A 24568-nucleotide genomic window follows, 5' to 3' on the forward strand; every position below is an offset into this window, starting at 1 on the left:
CCTCATCCTGTATCTGTGTCACCCACCTGCTATCTATTTCTTTTCTACTGAGCCAGGCAAGCAACCTGCCCGTCTTATCCCCCGTGTCGTATAGCCTCCTGTGTAGTGCTTGTATGGCGTGTTGTGCATCTTTCCTGGCCAACGTGATTCGTATTCTTTTTTGACTTATTGTCGCTATGTACTTTCACTCACACTTTATGTAACTCTGGTTCTGGCTGCTTCTTGATTACATTCGTTATTGTATTTCCTCTACACCTTTCTTACCGTTAAGACTTATTTTTATTTCCTCTCTATGTACCTCAAGTTTCTGCTGTTGTGTTTACTCTGTAAAGTGCTAATTTCCTGATCTTAAGTGCTATGTTGCCAGGATCGTTCACTACCTCTGGGAAATACTGTGCACCTACTCTCTACACTTGCAACTCCCTACTATGTCTACCTCAGAACTTTACATCCTCACATCCCTCTGCCTATCGGATTCTTCTTTTATATAATGTTGATATATATTTTTCTTTACGTTTTATGTAACTCAAGCACTTGCTGCTACTTTGCCTACATATCCCATTGTATACCGTTTGTCCTTTTTACCTATATCTTTATCTATTTTCGATATACCTAATGTTATTGGTGTGCTTACTCTGTTAAGCGCTCTGATACCTTTGGGTCTAGTTCACTCTATATAAAACTCACAAATAAATAAATAAATATTCCCGAACAATATCTGTGACAGTAGGGGTAGTACATATATTACCCTAAATCCTGGGCTACCCCACTAACACCTTTCTGAAGGTCTGGAATTGGGGAGATCGAAAAAGTGGTTCACAATCTGAACACCCAGTGGAGTATCCGCCGGCTGATCCTGAGGACACCTCACCACTACACTCTGTTTCAAAGCTCCCATTATGACATCTGCTCCATCCTGAACTGCTGTCGGGTATGTGGAGGTGGGTGATGGAATTTTTACACTTGACGTGGAGCTGGTGGGACCATATGCTCCTGGAGTTGTAAAGTGTGACATAGGATATGGTGAATTTAAATGTTGGTCATAATAGCTCTGCGCTGTAGAGGTGTAGGAAGCACTGGGGCTGGGAACAGGTGGCCACTGCCCCATGGGGTCTACATTAGCCTACCTTCAGCACTTGCACCTTCACCTTCACTAATTGTATATATCACCATTCACCAAGTGCCTCCGGGTTGTCACATGATTTCCTTTGTACAGTGCTGTTTAACTGTATTGCCATGTGAAACACCCTCCTTCGAATTGGTGAATAACAAGCTTTAAAACTTTTCGAGCCTCCTTGTCTCTTGTTCGTGTAATGCTGTAGCTGCGAGGGAGGGACCCGCCCCTTCTCTGACTCGAGCAAGGTGTATCTTGCCTGCATGCATGTTTGTTTGAATGAGGGTCTGGTTTGGGCTCGGAAGGTTGCAGGAGGCATATGGGATTGCCGCTTGAGAGCAGTACGTACGGTGGGAACCCCGGGGCACATGGAACCGTGCACAGGGCAATTACGGCTTCTCCACTGCAGACCCCAGCCAGTGGGTCATTTCTTTTACCTTGGCAGCACACAACCAACAGAGCTGACATCTCACGAGTGTGACCGCCACATCTTCAGGAGCCCAAGAGGAACTGCAAATGTGATTTTCTGGGATTTCGGAATCAGCAGTCTTTGGACGACCCATCTTGGCGAGGGTATTTGCCCGCATTCCGCGGAAGAATTTTTCTGCCTGTCTCCAAAGCAATTCACCTGGGATCCGTGCAGGCATCGCTGACATGGGATCCCTACAGACTCTGGGGAGCATATTGCTGTTTTTCGGTGCACATTGGACAGCAGGCAGAGTGAAACTGCTACCTTTCATGTAAGTATTTGGAGAAAAGATAATAAAGTGGTAATAACGAGAAGCAGGAGCGTGGGCAGGCAGAAGAGAAAAACCCGAGCCCAAATTGCTTTAGTCTGGTTCCGCACTACAAAGACTGCAGACCTGGGCTCTGAAGGATGCCTTTGTGCTCCGTCCAGCTGTGTAACACAAGGGATTAGTCTTTTTCAAAGTATGGCTGGTGAATTAGTAAATGCGTCTTCCCTGTGCTTGTTGCTATTGAATGAGCACATGGGATAAATCTTCTAGTGTAGCGCCCACTACAGACTGCATTCGCCTCTAGGAACTGCCATATGTTTGCGAATCGAGGGGAGGGGATAAACACCTTTGTTTCTTGAGTATTTAGAGCAACTTTAAGTTGCGGGTCTTTTTATGGATACAAACGTATCTTTGTTTGCACCCTCGGGCTCACCCAACTTAATTGTGTGTGTTGCCTTGTCTGCCGACCCCATCCAATCCTATCCCTGCTCTTTGACACTTGATGATAATTACATCTAATCCATTTTACAACCGGAGGACTTCTATGATAATAATTATGAGGGACGGATTCTTATAATTAGTAAATGTCCTTTCTTAGGGCCTAGTCACGCTCCACCATATAAAGACTCCTTTTGGTGTAAGCGTTTTTTTAAATAACAATCCATTATTTCTGAGGCACAGTCATCGCCATTCCTCTTGATCCCTTCGCAAGGACCTTTCTTGCTACTCAAGTTTACATATGTCCAGCGAACAGCGTTCCTGGCTTGGTTATGTGTTGCCAAGCCATGGTGGATATCAGACCAATAAGAACGTTTTGGTCCATATATACGTTTCCATATTAATTGAGATTCTCCTCATAATAGCGTTTCCCTATTTTTCCATTATTTGTCCCTTTTTTGCAATATGCGTTATAGGGCACAGCATGGGAGTGTATGGCGGGGTCGCTGTTTACACAAACAATGTTGATTGCATCGCGGCCCCGATTGCTGCTGCGCATGCGCGAGGGTACAGCGGCTTCAACTGCGCGCATGCGCACGTCCGTGTCCGCATCTCGGTTCACGGACACGGTGAAGCAGCCTCACTTCCAGCCTCCTTTAGGACTCTTGTTGTCCGCTTTCTATGCTCTTGACCTACGCGAATTTTTGGCGGACGATTGGGCATGACTTGAAGCCCCATGTGGCTCATTACCTATTTTGCGTCCGGTATAAAGATGAGGAGGGCGGTACCATCTACACCTCCACTTCCGCTTGGTCATAACGAGGGGTACCGATGGACAGGTGAGATGCCAGATGTCATTGCTGCTTTCACTAAGTTCTTACCGAGGTGGCATGATTTTAAGTAGCTCAGAGACCGTGTTTACAAGATGCTGATACTAAACGAGTTTGTCGGAGTGGGTAGTCCAAAAATAGCCACTCAGAGATCTCTATCAGCTTTTCCCACAAACTCTAAAAACAGCGATCTACAGTCAGGATCCCGTATATACCTCTCTCATGTTTTTTATAGAGTATCTTATAGTGGGTGTCAAAACTAGTAATTCAGAGGCGTTTATCAGTACCTACACTGCGCTTTGGGACATGGGCAATATTTCTGTGTGTGCAGTTTCTGAGTGTCCAATGTTGGCTTCAGTGTGGGCATGTTATCTTGGTCGGGCAGATGGGTTTCTATCACACGTCTGTTGGGTTCATGTGTAGAGCAATTCGGCTGGGCACAGTATAGTTTGTGTGCTAACTATGTCCTCTTTCTACACTGTAGAGCGGGGCCTCATTCTCCCGAGCGGTTGCCGGGTGAGGTGAGGTCTTCACCCACACAAAGCTGGGTGAGTATCACTGTGAGGAAATGCCTCTGTGTGATTAAGCTACTATGCTTTTTATGCTATGCGGAATGCAAATTATTCACGCAGGTGTATTTACATGTACGGCGATTGTGTATTCATGCAGTTGTATGTGGGTAACCATGTGTTGTTGTGTTATCTTTTGTCTTTTGACAGGAAGAAGTTATGTTTCTTCTTTTTCTCCAGTGAACATTGGAGTGTCAAGTTCCTGGTAGATACGTACATTTTATGTTATTTTTGAGTTCACAAATCACTGTTATTTGCAGTAGCTATTCCATACTATAGGTCCTGAAGAAAGCCGGTGTAATTCCCCTACAGGCTGTAACATGTTGACCACTCTGCACAGCGCCAGTGAGTAGTTTCAGTCTCCAACTACTCGGCGTGCTTTTAATTCTTGACACCTAGACTTCAGTCTGAACGTTTCCTGAGTCTTAGTAGTTAATTTTATCCATCACGATCACTTGAGCACTGCACCTTTATTATTATTTTTATGATTTGATGAACATCATGGCTAGAGTTCTGGCTTTTATTCCCGGCACTATATGGCCAGGCAAGGTTGAGAGTGTTCACCACCTCCCACATGATGAAATTCCACCATGAGGGTGGGCTGATGGGACGTGTCCTAGCATTTGTCCAAGCTTTTGTTACTCAGCAGCATTCGTTCGCACATGCTTCTAATTGCTTCGCGGTCTCCGGTATGGCTGCACAACCTTTCTAGACCTGGTCTGCTCTTTTTTGTGTTATGTTAGATAAACGAGACGTGCCCAGGATCACAGACGTTTGGTTGAGTGGGGGAAGCCGAGATTGGGGCTCAGGTCTCCTCTTCTGAACGCTTCAACTTAGTCACCAGATCACATCTCCAGGATAGTTTTAAAGTGCTTTATTGACGCAATCTGCTATCCTTCTGTATCAAATGCAGGGCTTTGCAGAATGTGTACCTCGAATCGAAATACATAAGATATTGAGTATTTCAGGACTGAGGCAGCCAATAATATCCTGAGCATACATCCAGTAAACCACATATTGATCTAGAGGTATTGTATTTAAAAAGTCTCCTTGGAGATGGTGGAAAATATTTCCTCTCATAAATGTTCTTCTGTGATTTGCCCTTCCTGGGAGGTGTTGACTTTTGCAGGATTTTGGCAGTGTTGGTAAAGTGGGTCTGTTTTTATTGTTCGTCCAGCCGTCCTCTGTTTTATTCATCCGTGTCCTCAGCCTGGGGCCCTTCTTTCTGTAACCAAATGGCTTAATTAAAATGCACGGAGAATGCGCGAGTACTCAAAGGTATTCTTCTTAATGTATGTGGTGTATGTATAGCGCACCCAGGTGAATCACGTGCGTCTAGGCGCTACCGACTTTTTGGCAGATAAGAACAAGTAAATTATAGAGGTTTCCCAAGATCAACCAGTTTGTTCTGATGGCAAGTCTGAATTCAAAGGTGGGATTGGGATATGGGTTCAACAAAAATCACTGGACTAACCACTAACTTTGAGTTCCTCAATAGCGTGCTATTGGTCATGAAGCGCTTCAAAGCCCCACCAGGTGTAGTAAGCGCTATAGAATTGCAGTTACAATATAGTACTATAGAATAGGTTCCTCCACTACAGCTTCTGCCTGTGGAAAATACACCCAGGGGCTTCTTGTGGTACCCCTTTGCAGCAATGACCTAGGAAATCTGTCAGCAACCCAGAAGCCCACTTACTGACCTGCTCCCATGTCAATGATCTTGTGTGTGATATAATAGAAGTTGGCATAGCACTTCAGAGCGTAGAATAACATAGAACATCATAACATTACTGTAGAAGATCAGATTATCAGCAGAAGGAAACAAATGCCATTGTGTTTACCATTCAATATACTGGATAATATTACATATCCTACCATACTATATATAGCACAACTTAACATAACAAGACCCATCAGAACATGGGCGTCCGCAGAAATGTTTCCGGGGAGGGGGGCTAACCTGGCAAATGAAGGGGCGTGGCTAATGTTAATCAATAGGGGCGGGGCTAAAATGACACACAATCAGGATCGGGTAATGCTCAGGCCAAGCTGAGAAAAACAAGCATTGGCATAGCCAATAGGTCTCGCCCTTGGGACCTTATAAATATTTAGTTACGCAGCAGGTCCCAAAGGCGAGACCTATTGGCTATACCAATGCTTGTTATAGGTGTGCCTGCTTTTGAATGATCATTTTCAAGCCCTTTGTTATAAACACTTTTGGGGATCCTCTGGGGAGCACATCGACATTGACCGTCTCAGACGGTGAACATTTACTTGCATGAAGATTATGGGTACATTGCTGCACGGTAACTGTGTCTTTAGGGATAGATCTTAAGGGACGGTTTGTAGGTCCAGGACTATGGGTTTCTTCTTCTTTAAGGAAAGGTGACTCAATTTTGGTTTGTTTAGCATGAGATCTACTTTCTGTTTTTTTACATGACCCTGGCTGTTGTTTTTCTGCAGCTGAAAGTGCGGACCATTTGAAGTCCACAACCCTAGCCAAAAATGGCCTCCCTGTATGTGTGTTGGCCGTACTGATTGTGGGTTTTCATGGTAAAGCAGTGTAGGGGTTAGAGTAACAAGTGTCTCTAAGACCTGCTGTTGGACTTGTCCCTTTTTGGCAGGTTTACCCCTAAACTTTTTGCATTAAGCCTCTGACATAGTGGTAGTGATTTTAGGTCTCTGCGCACTTTAGCACTGTGGCCCAGTGTAAAGTGCGTGCACACTCTGAGTGCGTGGGGTGAGATGGGCCTGCCCTCCCATAGGTATGCATGGGGAATTTGTGTGCCCATGGTAATTCCTGATATGAGCGGAGTGCAGGGTGGAGTTTAGTATGTGCGAACTCGTGTGAATAAATGCTGCGCAATAGTGTGCGCAGATTTATTGTGGTTATTTTAGAAATGCCACTTTTAGAAGTTGGCATTTCTGTGTGCAGTGTGTCTGCCTGCATGATGTGAATTGCATGTCTGGCTTGTGAGTGACAGGTGCTGGATGGTGTGGTTGGCTCCAGGAGTCAGGATGAGTCAGCCCAGTGGTGAATAGGGAGATCTGCATGTAGATGGGAGGGAGGACTTGCACCTGGGACCTGAATAGGGCTGTGCCTTCCCTTGACAATGCTGGCTCCACCTCCTGTGGTGCATCTGATGTCCCTGGCCTGTCCTGTGAAAGGGAGAGAGGAGCTGAGCAAAACAAAGTGCTCAAAAGCTCCCCTGAACAAGTTGTATCTGGTTCTCCCATGCCTACACTGTTAGAACAAAGGTGAATGGTGTATAAAAGAAGGGGCTGTGACCCCATGTAAATGTTCTGTACTTGGGTGCTGATCCTGCGGGGCATGCTGGTGCTGGGGGCCCAGAGGAGGGCTGGCCTCCCTAGGCCCTGCCTGCCCCTTTTGCCCTGAAGACGTCTTTGCTGGGAGCTTGGTGCTCCATTTCTTTTTCCCTAAGGACTTCAAGGACTTACCCTTAGCGCCTGGTGAGCGCTTTATTTTCCTCTCTAGGAAGCGCTTTACATTTTCCTGGCAGCACTGGACTGGGTGCCGCTGCTAAGAGGGAATCCCCCAGCCTAGGACTTCCCCCCTCCTACTGAGCTTTGAGGGTGCCCACCCCACTTATTTTGATTTCATTAAGCAGGTGCCCACCCTGCGTCTTCATTTGCATTATTTTATTAATGCGTGGGTGCCCACCCCGCGACTTGACTTTTACTTAACAGGCGGGTGCCACCCCGCATACTGTTTCTCTTTTATTTAAATGAGCAGGTGCCCACCATGCGTCTTTGTGGGCATTGTAATTAGTACATGGGTGACCACCCCGTGACATTGCTTTATTGAATGCGCGGGTGCCCTTGCGACTTGGCTTTAATTTTTGTTTGCGGGTGCCACCCTGCCTCGTAGCCTTAAACTGGAGGGAGCCTAACCCTCACTCAGGAGATCGCTGCCGTCGCGGCCCGCCTATTTGTGGGCATGGCCTGCCGACGTAAGCAGAAGTTACTGGGCCTCCCTTGAGCTGCTGGGAGACCCGGGTGTTGCTGCAGCCAGGCGGGAGCCCACCCCGCGCTGGACTGTGCCGGGGGATGAGGCGCCCATGTGAGGAGTAGGAGCGGGGCTCCTGTGAGCGGTTGGGAGCCCCGGCAGCCCATGGAGATTCCAAGCTGAGTGGGCTTGAGACATATTGTCGGTGCCTGCCCCGCCATACTCGAGAGGAGTCCCGGGTCCCAGGAGGGGGCCCGGGTGAAGAGAAGCAGAGACCGGAGTCCTGCTGCAGATTCCTGGTGAGTGGGAGCTCCATGTTTTGTGCCCTTTGAGGCACAGTGCCATTGTTGCATTTCGAGCGACCCGTCTTTCAGCGGGTCGCTCCACCGAGGCATGCATGTTTTGTTTTATGCGCCAGTCCACCCTCACATTATTGGCATGTTTGAGTTTAAAGTGCCCCAGTGAGAGCCCGGAGGGGCCCATGATTTTCCCCAGCATTTGCTCCAACGCCTGTGAACATATTTATTTAAAGCGCCAGTGCGCACCACCTTTTGGGGCAAGTTCTTTTTCTTTACTGCACATTATTATTTCAGGAAGCTAGTGGGCTCCATTGGGACATGTTCATTTTCAGAGCCCGTGCATGGCTCCAAAGTTTTGTGTATTGATTCTAATGGCCATTGAGAGCCCATGCCTCATTTTTACACTCACAGCTGCCCAGCAAGTAGTGGGCAGCTGCAACGTTTAGGTTATTCTTTTCTTTAGGGGACATGCTGAAGTTAGGAGTGAGTATACTCCTTTGCCCCCCTTGTCTTCACAGCTGCGCAGCAGTTAGTGCCAGCTGCAACGTTTAGGCCTTCTCAGATTGCGCACCCTTGACTTTCGCTGCATTGGCAGCGCGCCCTGACTTTTGGACAGAGGGCATTTGAGCCCTTGGAGATGGCCAGTTGGCCCGGGGGACTATTAGGTTTGAAGGGCGCAGGCCATAATGTGATTTCTATAGGTGCTAGGAAATGTAACGTATATAGTATGTTTTATGCACCCTGTTTTTATGCCTCTAGTTATGCCTCTAGATGTGATTTTATGATTATGAGGTTTTACCAAATGTCTTATGTTTTATTTGATTCTCTACTGTGGTTTAGGTTTGATTTATTCCCTACTGCGAACAGTAAGGGGTGATCAACACCTTTTGCGGAGGTCTGGGCAAGGACAGCCCCAATCCCCTGATTGGAGGCATCGGTCTGAAGGAGAAACGGTCTGGAGAAGTCTGGGGACCTAAGCACTGGTGCGGTGGTGATGGCTTTTTTTTAGGTCTTGAAACGCATGTAGGGCAATTGGGGAAGGATGTGAGAGATCTTTGGTTTTTTACCTGTTGTTTGAGAAGATCGGATAGGGGAGCAGCTATGTCGGAAAAGCGGGGAATAAACCTTCTGTAATAGCCCAATAGGCCAAGAAAGGCCCGGACCTCTTTCTTTATGGAGGGAAAGGGGGTATCGACTATCACCCTTATTTTCTCACTCTGTTGTCGATAACTCCATTTCCTAGGAGGTATCCAAGATACTTAACTCGCTGGTAGCCCACACAGGACTTTTTTGCATTAATATGGAGACCTGCTTGTTGAAGGGCCAGGAAAACCTCACAACAGTCTTGTAGGTGTTTTTCCCAATTGGGGCTATATATAATTATGTCATCAAGTTAGGCTGCTGAGTACTCTGGGTGTTTCAAGAGGATTTTATTCATGAGCCTCTGAAAGGTAGCAGGAGCCCCATGAAGACCGAAGGGGAGAACCTTAAACTCATAGTGACCGGTGGGGGTTGAAAAGGCGGTCTTCTCCCGGTCTTCTTTCTTTAGGGGCACCTGCCAATACCCCTTTGTGAGGTCCAAGGTGGTAATGTATTATGCATTTCCAAGCCTTTCGATAAGTTCATCCACTCTCTGTAAAGGATAAGCCTTGAACTTAGATACAGCGTTCACAGCTCTGAAATCTATACAAAAGCGCACAGAACCATCAGGTTTTGGCACGAGTACTATGGGTAACGACCACTCACTTTGGGAGGGTTGTATCACTCCCATTTTCAACATTTTGTCTATCTCTATTTCAATAGCGGGTCGTCTGGCCGCTGGTATGCGATAAGGTCTTTGTTTGATGGTTTTACCTGGTGGAGTGGATATGGCATGTTCGATGAGACTGTTTTTTCTGGGGGAGTCGGAAAAGAGGGAGGAAAATGGTAAAAGAATCGCGTGTAAGGTACTCTTTTGAGGGTCGGTTAATGTGTTGTTTGCATCCAACTGGTTCAGAGTGGTTTCTTGCTCTTTTGGGGGCTGTGTGATATGTACGTTTTGGGGTTTTGGACCGAGCAACTTCTTTAGGAGATTGATATGGTACATTTGGGATTTCTTAGGTGTTAGCTGTACACGGTAGGTAGTGAGCCCTATCTTTTTTATAATTCGATAAGGTCCTTTCCACTCTTAGCAGACCTTCGTTATATTGGAGGGTAGCAGAACCAGAACCCAGTCATCTACATTTAGTTGTCTCCACTTCTTTCCTTATCGTAAAAGACCTGTTGTTTAGTTTGAGCTTTTTCAAGGTTGGCGTCAGCAAACTCCCTTAACTTGTGGATTCTGGTACGTAAGGCCGAGGTTTATTCAAGGAAGGAGCATGTCTCCTCTTATTTTTCTTGTTCCCATGCTTCTTTAGTGATCTCAAGGAGGTCTCGCGGACGTCTTCCAAAAAGAAGCTCAAACGGTGAGCAACCTAGGCTGCTCTGTGGTTGGCTGCGAATGACAAAGAGGGCTAGGGGGAAAAGCATACCCTATTCTCGACCTTCAGTGGTAAGCATTTTTTTTCAGAGAGAGTTTCAGGGTGGCATTATAACTCTCACAAAGACCATCGGTCTGCGGATGGTATACCAAGGTTTTTATGTGGGAGATATCAAGGGTTTTACAGATTTGGGACATTAAACTCGAGACGAAGGGAGTCCCCTGATCGGTGAGTATCTCTTTAGGAAACCCTACTCATGAGAAAAGCTCAACTAATTTGTCACTTATGTTGGAAGTTGTGGGTGTTCAAAGGGGGAAAGCTTCAGGGTAACGGGTTGCGTAGTCTACAATGACTAAGGCATATAAATTGCCATTTTTTGTGCGAGGAATGGGGCCTATGAGGTCCATCCCAACATGCTCAAAGGGTTTCCCGACAATTGAGAGGGGTTGTAAGGGAACAGCAGGTGGTTTGTATGTGTTCTTTTGCTGACTTACCTCACACTCCTGACAATATTTGTTAACCTGTGAGTATATTCCTGGACAATAAAAGGTCTGTAGAACCATCTGAGTTGTTTTTTGTGCACCTCTGTGCCCAGCGAATAGGTGTGTGTGTGCAAAGAATAAGATCTGTTCTCTAAAGGGTTGTGGTACTAATAGTTGGGGGGGATGCTTTTTCGTTCTCTGTTCTATAGAGAAGGCCATTAGAAATATGGAAGAGAGGATAGACCGGTGTTTGTCCTGTAGAGGTCTGTTTTGCCTGAGCCCATGCATGTTGCAGAGTGGGATCATTTTCCTGACTATATCGGAAACTATGGTCTGTTAGCCAAGGAGCTTTGGTGAGGAGAGTGGTTTGGTTGGGAAGAAGGGAGCGGGGACCTTGTATATAATCTTTTAGCAACTATAAAAACATGGGATTGTCTAGACCTAAAATCAGATCTTCAGGGAGTCTTGGTAGTACGCCTAACCTGGCTTGTAGTGTTTTCCCATGCGATAAAAGAATAGGGAGGTATACAACTGGGTAAGTATGGACATCTCCATGAACACATCTAATGGGTACTTGTTCTTTGGCTGTAGAAAGAGCAGAGGAGGGCATCAGGGACTCTCAAATAACGGATTGTCGGCACCCAGAGTCAAGTAGGGCTCTTACAGATTCCCCATGTAGTTGGACACTCACGTAAAAACAGGGACCCATCTCTTCCGTATACAAGACAGTGCGTGGAATGCAGCTCACGTCCATTGGTTCCTCGGTTGTTTTTTTGAGGGGACAAAACCGAGCAATGTGGCCCCACTCTCCGCTTTCATAACATTGTGGTCCCATGGATACTGCTATTTCGGGCCGAGAGCGAGGCTGAGGTGTCTCAGGGATAGGTCTCTGGGGTCTTTTTTCAGTCTTATGGGAGGATATACTCATACGTTGTTTGTCAGTATCCAACAAAGGTCAGGATTGAGCATGAGCAAAAGTTGTAGCCATGTCTACCGCTTGAGTGGCTGTTAGGTGGGAATGCTGCTTTAGCCAGCGTTGTGTGGGGTATGGAAGTGACTCTAGGAATTGCTCAAAGTATATTGATTCCATGATTTCCTCTTTGGAGCGCTCTTGTGGTTTGAGCCACTTATCCGCAGCGGTTTTTAGTTTAAAAAATAATGTTTTGGGGTTATCCCCAGGTGCACCTTTTTCTTTTCTAAACCGGACCCGATATGCTTCAGGGTCAATACCAAGATTGTCCAAGATTATCTCTTTTACCTTGGCGTATGGGGTATTTCCTGTAGGGTTGGCTACCTGGTAGGCAGCTTGGGCCTCACCAGACAACAAAGGGGCCAGAAAGAAAGGCCACTTGGAGACAGGCCATCCGCAAGCATGTGCAGCGCATTCAAAGTTAGTAAGGAACACGTCAGGGTCCTCTCCTGGGAGGTATTTCTGCAAGGCGATATGGGGGCTGCTTGTCTGCCCTACAGGGCGATTCTGCATCTGGTCAGTGGCAACCTTCTGTATGCACTCAACCTGTCGAGACATAGTTTCTTTAAACATTTCACGGTCCGCCTGGGCCGACGTCAACTGCTTCTCGACGGCCCATTCCAACTTTTGTTGTCCTGATATTAGTTGCTGTAAAAGATTTTCCATATTGTCTATGGAGCTATATTGACCGCATTCTCCACCATGTGTGAGCCAATGAGAAGCAGAAATACAATGATTGAGGATTCAGAACGCTGTTTATTACTTAACAATACACAGGAGACTTGAATAGCCAGTCACTGCATATATTAGAACTCTCATTTAGGTATTGTTCACTGTTTACACAGTTTCTTAATAGACAAAATACTGGTTCCCACTTCCATCAGTGTTTAATCCAGGCTTGTCTTTTGATCAGTATTCCACTTAAAGAAAACACCAGGAGCGTAGCGGAGGACTCCGTGCAGCGTTAAAAAAAAAAAAAAAGGAGAGAAAGACCTTCGTTAGGAAATAATCCTGAACGGTCCTAATGAGAGATGGGAGGGGATAGTGAGGGAATAAAGCACACCACTGTCCATCACCCGTGTATGAAAGAAGGGCGCTAGAGAGTGTTTTGTGCTATTTATGAGCCTCCCTCCGCCCGATTCCCCGACTTCCCGCCCGAGGAACCTCTTTTAAACACACCTCCTAGACGGGCACGTACCTGCCGCAGCCACGCTCCTCCTGGAGCGTGGCTCGTTTCCTCGTAGTGCTGGATCAGGTCCGGCGCCTTCTTGAATGTTCCTGGTTCCCTCTCTGGGCTCGCGTCCTCAGCTCGGCTCTCGACGTGGGTCCTAGATACAAGGTTGGCAAGGAGAAGGCTGGCTGGCGGTTCCGGGCTCCTTTCCTGCTGGTCGGCTTGCACGCCCTCTTCTTCCTCCGGCCTCGATTTCAATCCGGAGGCTTGAGCGTCAGGGCCAATAGGGTGTAGAGTTCCGAAAGAAAGAAAAAAAAGAGAAGGAGCAGTAGAAAAGAAAGGCAAAGCAAAGGCTCAATCATTCACAACACTGATATCCAGCATTAACATTTGCTCTATTATGTGGTGACGGTCTAGCTGTTGCGGACCGGAGCCGGAAGAGCAGTTGCGGAAGCGGAAGGCGGCCATGTTAGTTGGCGCCGACCGCAATAGTGTTTAGCTGTGTTTTCCCGGCGCTCCGGGTATTAATAAAGGAACTATCAATTTAAACACGGTGTGGGCAGCTTAATTCCACACCTCCACAGTGGCGACGAGGTGTGCTTCCCGCGGCGGCCTTAGAACACACGGAGGCCGCCGGGGTGCCGAGCATCACGCAACGGACGTTCCCGCCGAGGCGAGGGAAGTCCGTCCTTACCCGGGGCGCGGCAGAGGAAGGCGCAAGGTGCCGTCTCGCCTGAAATTACACCTGCAATACTGACAGCCTGAAGGGAGCAGCAGTAGCAGCTGATCACAGACTGCACATCGACCCTGATCCTACCGCCTGGCAGTGGTGGCAGCTTGACACGTGTTCCCCTCGCCATCGGCTCCAGTCCCTGCATGCAAGGGCATTGCAACACGCACCACGGGGAGAAGATACAACCGCGCTGTTCAGCCGGTGAGTCCTGGCGCACTACCTCACAGCGGGCGCTATTTACAAGCTGGCGGAGCAACAAGTCCATAGAGGACGGTCGGAAAGTGATGGGGGCACAGGGTCACGTCTCCAAAGAGACACAGCCGCAGCATCAAGGAGCGCGACGACGGGAGGGAGCGAGGAAGCAGGCGCAGACCAACGCCAAGCTCCTGGCAGTCCTCCCAACCGCAATAACACAGTCCCAGCAAACCCCAACTTGGTCCAGAAAATGGCGGCGCAATCCACATCACTCACACAGATGTTACCATTTCTTCCGTCCAGAGGGGAACCGGCGATGCCCTGGGAAGATTGGAAGAGATACTTCCAGAACTATCTGGAGGCGCTCGAAGAGGAGAGTGGAGCGGCTTATTCAAGTAAGCGAAGGTTGAAAATACTTTTACACAACTTGGGGCCGGAAGGCATCAGAGTGTTCGATACCATCGTCAAAGGGCAAAGAGACGATAACGACGATGATGTTTTCAGCCACGCTATTTCAGACCTGGACGCGCACTACAGACCCGTAGTGTGCGTAGCGATTGACAGGCACAGTTTTTTCCACAGGAAGCAGGGAGTGAGTGAGACTGTGGATCAATATGTAGCAGCACTTCAAAAACTGGCCCTAACGTGCAAATTTGGTCCTCCCCCCAGATGAGTTCGTCAGAGATCAAATCATCATGCACACAACGAGCATGCACGTCCAAGAGAAGCTGTGGGTGAATGGTGATGCGCCCTTAAAGGAAGTGTGGGCCATGGTGAAGAAAGCGGAGATGTCAAAACGGTGTGCGCAAGTGGCCAGGAAGGACGTTGGAGGAACTCAGACAGTTTGCAGAATCATGACGAACCAGAGAGGAGAGAAGCCCAAGCAAAAGGACACAGCAAGGTATCAAGACAACAGGAAAGGCCCACAACCGTCCGGAGGGACAGCGCAGAAGGCAGGCAGAGGTGGCAGGCCCAGTTGTTACCGATGTGGGAGCACGGCGCATTTGGGGAACGACAAGGCGTGCCCTGCATTTAGAGCGAAGTTTGCATACTGCAGTACCTTCGGTCACTATGAGAAGGTATGCCGTCGCAAACCAAGAGGAGCCACAGTCAGGTATGTGGACCAGGAGCAACAGGAAGAGGATGCGAGCCGAACGGAGGAGGACGATCAGCAAGAGTTTCTATACATTGATGCCCAAATACTAGACGTGGGAGGCACGGAGTCGGACAAACCCAGATTGGACATGCAGATAGGTGGAGTGCCGATAGAAATGATTGCGGACAGCGGAGCACCCATCTCCATAATACGACAACAGGTATGGAACAAGGAATTCAAGGCGAAGGTGCAGGAAGAGCTACGTCCTATTGACTTGCGACCAGTCACATATACAGGGCAGAGGATTCCAATGTTAGGATATTGCCCTTTGTTATTTGAGTTCAGGGGCCGACAAGCCATGTGTAAGCTGTACGTGGCGGAGAAAGGACCGTCGGTACTCAGTTGGAAGGACCAGGGAGCGTTAGGGATACAACTCAACCCTGGAGGAGTGGAGAAGATCCTATTGATGGACATGGAACAGAACTGCGACACCGAAGCATGGTGCAGAGAGTACCCCAAGGTGTTCGGGGGACACATAGGAGAACTAAATAAATTCCAACACCTCATTAAGTTGAAGGAGGGAGCCACGCCAGTCGTGCATAAAGTGAGAAACATTCCACTCAGATGTCGAGAAGCGGTCCAAGCAGAACTAGACAGACTGGAGAAGAGCGGGGTCATACAAGCCATAGAGAGCTCGGAGTGGCTCTCGCCCCTCGTAGTGGCCCAGAAACCCAATGGGAAGGTGCGGCTATGCATCGATTTGAGGGAACTGAACAAAAATATCCTAGTCGACAAATTCCCTCTTCCTCCGTCAACGAGATGTTGGCAAAAACGAAAGGCATCAAGTGGTTCTCCACGCTAGACTTATCTTCAGCTTACCACCAGGTGAAACTACATCCATCGTGCAGCCACCTCACGTCTTTCATCACCCCGTTCGGCTGTTACAAGTTCGTTCGAATGCCATTCGGATTGGCGTCAGCAGCGGCGGTGTTCCAAAACCTGATGCACAGACTTTTCAGAAAAATGGGTGGCGTCCAGTTCTTCCAAGATGACATCCTGATCATGGGAACATCTAAACAAGATCACAATGAGAAATTGCATCAGGTGCTACGAACACTGCAGGCAAACGGATTAACGGCAGAGTGGTCCAAGTGCAAGCTGGGTGTGCCATCAGTGACATACCTCGGTCATGAAGTGAGTGAGAGAGGTAAAGAGCCTAAGAGAGCCAACATGCGAGCAATCGTGGAAGCGCCAGTTCCAGAGAGAAAGGAGGACGTAAGATCATTCCTGGGGATGGCGGAGTACTATAGTAAATTTATCCCCAACTTTGCCACGAAAACTCATTGCATGCGACAACTTCTGAAGGAGAGGAACGGTTTCCAATGGCGGGAGGCAGAACAGGAAGAATTCGCTATGCTCAAGCAAGAACTCAGTACGACGATTCCGCTAACAGGGTTTGATCCTGATGCCTACTCTGTTCTCACCACGGATGCCAGTGAGAAAGGCCTGGGGGCTGTGCTGATGCAGAAGTCGGAGAAGGTGAAATGTCCACCATCAGTTTTGCTTCAAGGTCCTTGGCGCCATTGAGAAAGAGATGCTGGCAGTGGTGTGGGGAATGGAGAGATTCAGACAATATCTGTGGGGAGCCAAATTTCTCGTGAGAACTGATCACAAACCTTTGGTGAAGGTGTTGACATCATGTGGCCGCGCTCACGCAACTCCCAGGATAGCCAAAATGACATTGAGACTGTTGGACTTCGTGTATGAGGTGGAGCACATACCAGGGCCACAAAATAAAGTGGCTGACTTCTTGAGCCGGGCGGCAGCGAAAGAAGGAACTGACATACAAGAGACCCCCAAATGGGATGGTATGTGGTGGCCACCGTTCAGGACATGGAAGGAGTGATAAGTGCCCAGGAGTGGGAAGAGGCATACAAAGCGGACGAGGATCTGGAAGCAATAAAGGGGTATGTCGTCCATGGATGGCCTGAGAAGAGACATCTCAGAGAAACGCTACGAAGATACTGGGAAGTGCGGGACGAGATGTCACTAGGAGAGAATCCGGTGTTCCTGCTAAGGGGCGACAAGGTAGTGCCTCCCCAGGGGGTGATAGACCATTTACTGGCATTGCTGCATGAAGGCCATCAGGGAATCACTAAGACCAAAGGCCTGGCTAGACAGATGTACTGGTGGCCAGCCATCGACTCCCAGGTAGAGAGGTATGTGAGACAATGTGAGTCGTGCGCAAGGGCAGACAAATCCCAGAATGTAATGAGACCTCCATTGGGACGATTTCCAATTCCCGAAGGACCCTGGGAGATGGTGTCCGTCGACATCATGGGACCCATTCTAAACAGGGAAGGTCTGCAAAAATATGTGGTAGTGTTGATTGACAAATACTCCAAATGGCCGGAGATTGATGTACAGGAAGTCATGGACACGGAAGCTGTCATATCATTCCTCAGAAATGCGTTCATCAAGGAAGGTATTCCGAAAGTAATTGTTTGTGACAATGGACCACAGTTTACGTCTACGAAATGGGATGCATTTGTAGTAAGGAACGGCATTGAGGTGAAACACACGCCAATATATCATCCCTCAGGAAATGGGCAAGTGGAGCGTTTTAACAGGGTGATCATGGGCACCATTCAGGCGGCCATCAACGATGGACTGGACTGGGAAAAGGAGTTACCAAAAATGTTGTGGGCCTACCGAATCACTCCAGGCACCACAGGATACAGCCCGTTTAAGGTGCTACGCGGAAGAGTACCCTTCACAAAGGACAATGCTGTGTGGAGGAAGATGGTTGTGCAGAGCAGATGGTCTCCTGCGGTGGTCAAGAGGAACCTGGAAAAAGCGCAAGAAACGTATACAGAACATTTCAACAGAAGACATGGCGTCCAAGGAGTGACATTGGACAAGGGCGATTGGGTAAGAGTGAAGATACCCACGCTCAAAAGAAAAGGGGAAAGCAAGTTCACCCCGCCCCTACAAGTGCTCGAACCCTATGCCAGATCTGCACTGCTAAGCGATGGCAAAGTGTGGTCGCAGGACAGGATGGCTAAGTGCAGCAAGATTTTGAATTGGGGAACTGATGGAGTGGAGAAAGTAGAGGATGTGGGAACGAGTGAGGAAGGACGTGAGGGACAGATGAGAGAGCAGGTAGAAGAAGGCATGCAGCAGGTGGAAGATGGACTGGGAAGTGAGCACGTAGAAGGCAGAGAGTCTCAAATAGAGAAAGGAGAAGACGGAAGGGAAAAAGGTACTGGGGAGACCACCGTGAAGGCAAGGAGCGTGGAACGAAAGTCAGAAGGACAAAGCAGGGAACAAAGCGATGGAATGAAGGTGACGAGAGCTGGAAGAAGGGTGAGAATTCCGGAGAAGTTCAAGGACTTTGAGATGGACAATTGAATTGTTTGGTTTTCTATATGTATGCAAAGGGGGGAGATATGTGGTGACGGTCTAGCTGTTGCGGACCGGAGCCGGAAGAGCAGTTGCGGAAGCGGAAGGCGGCCATGTTAGTTGGCGCCGACCGCAATAGTGTTTAGCTGTGTTTGCCCGGCGCTCCGGGTATTAATAAAGGAACTATCAATTTAAACACGGTGTGGGCAGCTTAATTCCACACCTCCACATATATCTGATCTACTTTACAATATCACATGCCTCACATCTGATAAACAGTAGATATATTGTCCTTGGTATTTAACTTTTAAACGTATTTCTTTGCTAGGCGATTGAAAATAAGAAACAATATATTATTTATAAAGAAAGAAAACCCTGGGGTCAGGAGAGAGGGGGAAGAGAAGAAAGGGAGATTGCTTTAGTGAGTGTGTTGGGAGCTGTTCCTCAGGCCTGTTATGTGTACCATCTGATCTAACTCCAAAGGTAATCTGCGCAGGAAGGTAGGAGGTTATCCTCAAAGAAATGCAAGGTTCTGAGTTTTGGTGGCTGTAAGCAGGCGTATTCCAGCTTAGAAAAAGAATCTTCCAGCGGCTGCCATGTGTTTGTGAATGTGTTCTTGCAAAAGGTCACCCATGTTGTTAAAAGTTCCATTGCCATGGTATGCCACCGACAGGTGAAGCACAAGGCAACATGTGGCGTGTCTGCCTCCTTCCAGTACACCGCTATTGTCTGTTTGCCTGCTCCAAGCATATGAGATACTATACGCCATTCCGCTTGTGTCATGGCAAGGAGGGTAATAGGTTTAAGTCCCAGGATAGTCACTGTTGGAGTCTTAGGTATCGTAATTGTGGGAGTCCCTGTTATAATTGTAGCAGACTGGGATCGCTGGAGTGAACTGGGGAGGAGTTTATTGGGTTTAAGCTCTGCTATATGTAGCCTGGACAGGATCTTACAAAGTCAACAACAAAATTAAATAAAGGGAAGTAACTGACGTACACAAGAGTTATAAAAAAGAGATGTGCAGAATTTATTTTAAGCCTCCCAAAATGGGTTACAATCTAAAACATAATGCAAAATGATTAAAAAATCACCTAAAGCAGTAATACAGTATATAAAAATAGTCAAAGTGTAAAAAGTCGACGCAGCGTTTCGGTGCTTGTAAGTCTTGACACCTTCTTCAGGACATTAAGGACATTTGACTCGGTATCTATAAACAAATGACAGTATTTTAGAATCATTGTGTACTTTATTATGTTTATTTATTCTACCGTACTCTTCAAGGTTGTTGTCTTAGTCCCTTGCTACTTACTCCCCTCAGTTACTGTCATACTCGTCTTATATACGTAGTACCAAGATATTGTTACTAGTTCTTTGGTTCTATTTCTTGATAATAGGGCTTAATGTACATGTATCTTGTATTGAAATCGCTTATGGATTGCGATTCAGTTTGATGTCGATTTCATGAGAATTAATCACCGTTGTTTAAAAGTTCTATGGGAGAAATAGAGATAGATATGCCCCTTTTATTTCTTGCTCATGCTCAGATTATTACAGATATTCTACCAGAAGCTCATTAGTTTACCTTGAGGATAGAACATCACGTTTTTATATTTGCACGGAGGGGCCACCGTTGTCAATAGAAGTGGTTTCTTTTTGACGATAAGGTATTCTTTTTTTGAAAGATAAATTCTTCTTGTGGCCTATGTATGGAAAAATCACGTATGATAAATCTCATATGCTGGTCTATATATGGAAAACAGGCCTGTCATTCTAAATATTCCTCTCATTGTCTAATGGGTGAGTACTCACCAATATCTATAATTGCGGTTGAGTAGATCTGTGAATATCCATCAACCAGTAGTTTCTTTTAGCCAGGAAATTCGATTTCTGTGGAGGTAAGTCGAATAAAACTATGGTCATATAATCGTATTACTATTTATCCATGATTCTTCTATGACTAGGTTACTCAGTGCTATAGTTTTATAGCTGACCCCTTTATGTCATTATTAGTGCAAATAGATGTATATCATAGGTACAGGAATTACTTAGTTAAGTACCCAGATGGTGGCTGGTTGGAGTTATTCCTAAATTGAACCCGCCCAGCATTCACCCGGTCCAAGATTTAGTTTAACAGACCAGTCCCGAGTGCAAGGGTTATTCAGTTAAATACACAGATTCTAACCAGTTGGAGTTCTAACTTATTACAACCCACTAAGCATTCCCCTAGTCCAGGGTTTAGTATAACAAGCCCTTCGTCTACATACCTTCTGATTTAAAATCGGCCTCCCTGCTCCTCCATGCTCGTTCCTTCCTTCCGATGTGGAATGAGAAGGCTACCTCAAAACGCGGCGTATTTGTACTGCCGCTGCCGGGCTTGACCCGGAAAGCATACGCCCTATCATGCAATTATTCTTCGTTCTATATTCACTTTTTGAATATAATAGACTATCTTCACTGTTGACAAATATTGATTGTAAGTGCACTATTTTGCGTCGATATATTTGATTCGAAAGGTTATTTATGCTCAGCTTCACAACGCTGTGACCCGGAAGTGACTCTGATTGTATAAACCTCCGGCGTGTACAAAACGTCTCCACAATATGTAATACAATCTCTCTCTCAATTTTTCATCGGGCCTACTCCTATTCTTGCGGCCTATTGTGTAATTTATTTTAATATACAAAGCGGTATTTTTGAGTTACTGCTACTATGGCGGCCATTTTGGATTGGGAAAAGCTCGTCAAAAACGCTCTCAGGTCTTACATCTAATAGGACGGCCATTTCGGATTGGGAAAAGAACATATATCCCCAGGTCTCGACCAAGTAGTGATCCTGTTTAACATTATGTAGAGAGATTATAAATTCAAACTTAACACAGCCTATCTTTGCTCACTTAATGATGAATACTGGATTGATATGTGGAATATTGGAGTTCGTTACTTTTTAAACGTTGAACTACAATTGACTGTGATTATAATGATACTTTGCCATTCTTGCATAGAAATACAATGATCTTTTGTCCAAAAAATGTTGCGCTATGCAATACAATACAGACTGTCAATTAACATCATCTTCTTGAAACCTAACATTGTTAGTTGTGAGTATACTTCGATCCGACATTGTCTACCCTGCTCTTCATAAATAGAATGTATTTTGTCATTATTTACAAATAAATCATAAGCAAGCAAAAAACAAACTGTCCATTATTACTGTTCTATCTTTATCATCACAAATGGTTTTGCAGTACAGTAAGTTTTGATCATATACAGTGGTACACTTTGCAGTCTATGTATGCAACTTACTTGATTTGTAAACACAGTTATCTACATAGTTAGATCGTCGATAACATGGTTCTGTTCTCTTTACTTTAAACACAGTTATCGTTATAGAATCAACCTTTCCCATTCCTCTCTGTTATTGAGACCGGTTCTAAAGGTGTTAAAAAGGGACATATAGAATTGTTCTCTCTTTTTCCTTTTAATGTTATCATTACCGCCTCTCATGCTATGCGATATGGCTTCTAGTCCGCACCACTTAAGATCTTCCAACTTGTGATTGTGGGTAAGCCAATGTTCAACTAGGGGGGCAGTCTTTTTCTTTGTCCTAATTGCGGACTTGTGTTCTGTTATTCTCGTTTTTACCTCTCTAGCTGTTTCACCAATGTATGCCTTATCACACGGGCATTTTATTATATAGATCAAATTTTTGCTTTTGCAGTTAATGAAACTTTTGATATTGTGCTTAATACCATTGTAGGTAATCACATTCCCCTTCATCTGCGATGAGCAGTTGGAACACATATTGCATGCAAAGTTCCCTGTAGGGAGTGGGGTGTTATGGATACTCCCTTGGGTTCCTCGATGGCTGTCTTTAAACGTATGTACCAAACAGTTTTTTATAGTTCTGTTGCTTCGGAAACTAAACATGGGCTTAGGGATGTTCACTCCCTGTCTATCGTTTAGCAATGACCAGTTACGATTGATAATATTTTTTATTTTCTTAGGTATGACTGAGGCTCTTTTTCCAATAGGTGGCTAACAATGGACAATACCACCAAATGTGAAGGAAATCCCCAACTGCGCTCTTGCATTGCCAGTATGTGGGTGGGGTGCAAGGGAACATTTTATGGAGCCTTTTAGTATTTGTTTACCTTTGCATTTACCGATGAGGGTTATATTCGTACTCTGCTCTTCCTTCTGGATTAGAAGTAGCCTGTTTCACAGGGGTCCATCACTGAATTTTGTATTGATACAAGCATACATATATCTATTATGGAGATATAGGGGTTGATTCCGATCAGTTAAAAATCACCGTCCGTACGACTCGCATCCGGAGCCGTTTCCGTACGACTCGTACGGACGCCGTACGATCCGACGATTACAATCCCGACCGGGTACCCAGACGCGAGTCGTACGGTCCACGTCAGGTAAGGGCGATTCAGACGGAAAAGCGCACAATCACATACACACCGTACGGCGCGTACACCCCATGATCGCAGGGGTACGCGCCGTACCCCTGCGATCATGGGGGGTACGTGCCGTACACCCAGCGTACATGGGGTACGTGCCGTACACCCAGCGTACACGGGGTACGTGCCGTACACCCAGCGTACATGGGGTACGGCACGTACCCCATGTACGCTGGGTGTACGGCACGTACCCCACATGATCGCAGGGGTACGGCGCGTACCCCTGCGATTATGGCGTGTACGCGCCGTACCCGGGGGGGGCGTTCCGTACCTGTTTCGGGGCGAACTCTGATTTTACGACAGTTTCCAGCTCCCGTAGAAAAAGGGTCGTACGGAGCGTACCCGACACGGATCGTACTTGCCGGGTCGTAAAAAGCAGCCGCGAACCGTACAAACGTCGTGTACAGCGGGTTCCGAGGGCGATTCGTACGGGAATTCTATTCGTACGGTCCCTGGTACGATTCGTACGGATAGCTGCATTGGGTGTGGATCGTACTACGTCGTTCGTACGGGGACGGTTACGGGTACGATTCGTATGGATAAAAATGCTCCGTACGATGATTCGGAGCGCTTTTTACGGGATCGGAATCGATCCCATAATCGGAGAGAAGAATACTCTCATAAGTCACTAGTGGAGGAAGAGCAGAGTACGAATATAACCCTCATCGGTAAATGCAAAGGTAAACAAATAGATCAACTACAAATATATATAGAGAAAATGAAGCAAGAGAAGGTACAGCCTCTTCTATATTTATATATCAACTTTTTCTCTTTTATCAGAAAGGTAGTCCCAACCCTAGAGCATCAAAGATAAAGACTGTATCTGGGCCTTTCCCTACAACGTAACTGCCAGTTGTACGGTTAGTATAAGTGATCAAAGAGCACAAAATGAGTAGGAATGGAAGGTGTATGATTGCTGGGGTGGAATGACTGGTAAAAGATTTCTAGACTGGGGAGACACTTATTAGAATTCCCGCAATACTTCACATTGAAATGTAATGCATCTTGTCCCGCTCTCTTTTTCTCGTGTTGATATTTAATAGATTTAAAGGATAAGTAGAATGATACTGTGTATAGGCAGTAGAAATGTTTTTTTCTGTTTAACCAATACCCAGGATTAAATATGACCTAGGATAGCCCCAAGTGGATGATTAGGAAATGAATTGGTTTCTGATAAATGCTAAAATGTATAGTTTAAAATACAGCTGATTTCCTTTTTTATATGTATAGATATAACTTTATTTAATGAGAGGGGTGACCCCATATGAAATTTTGTCCTGAAGAAGGTGGCCCTGTATATATTGGTTTCAACCACCGAAACGCATTGACGCCTGTGTTAACTAAGGAACCCAAAAAAAGCCAAGGGACTTCTAGATGCAAGGGATATTCCTGTACAAATGGTTCCACGTAAATCACATAGGGCTATTAATCAGGCAACCATAACTGTTTTCCTACTGGGGTTTTATATTTTATGCTTTGTTTAATGAATCTTTTAGTATATTGATTGTATGTACCTTTCGGGATTATTTCCGAAATTTTTAATTTTAAATTTTGAGACAAAAGAGAATCTATATAAATAAAACAGGGTAAGCATTACATTTTAGTTTGAGAGTATACTTGGGATCCGTGTCGGCTTTA

The 24568-nt window shown here is 46.3% G+C and overlaps 1 long non-coding RNA gene across 1 annotated transcript in view; it reads left to right on the forward strand.

Moving 5' to 3' along the window:
- The first annotated feature begins 3008 nt into the window (after positions 1–3008).
- LOC144767428 (uncharacterized) overlaps positions 3009–24568 on the forward strand; it is a 36501-nt gene continuing 14941 nt past the window's right edge. The window contains exons 1-2 of the long non-coding RNA XR_013598199.1: positions 3009–3128; positions 3604–3667. This is a non-coding gene — a long non-coding RNA (uncharacterized LOC144767428). The remainder of the gene's footprint in view (positions 3129–3603; positions 3668–24568) is intronic.

The sequence above is a fragment of the Lissotriton helveticus genome, chromosome 7 (genome assembly GCF_964261635.1).
Source record: "Lissotriton helveticus chromosome 7, aLisHel1.1, whole genome shotgun sequence".
NCBI classification, from domain to species: domain Eukaryota; kingdom Metazoa; phylum Chordata; class Amphibia; order Caudata; family Salamandridae; genus Lissotriton; species Lissotriton helveticus.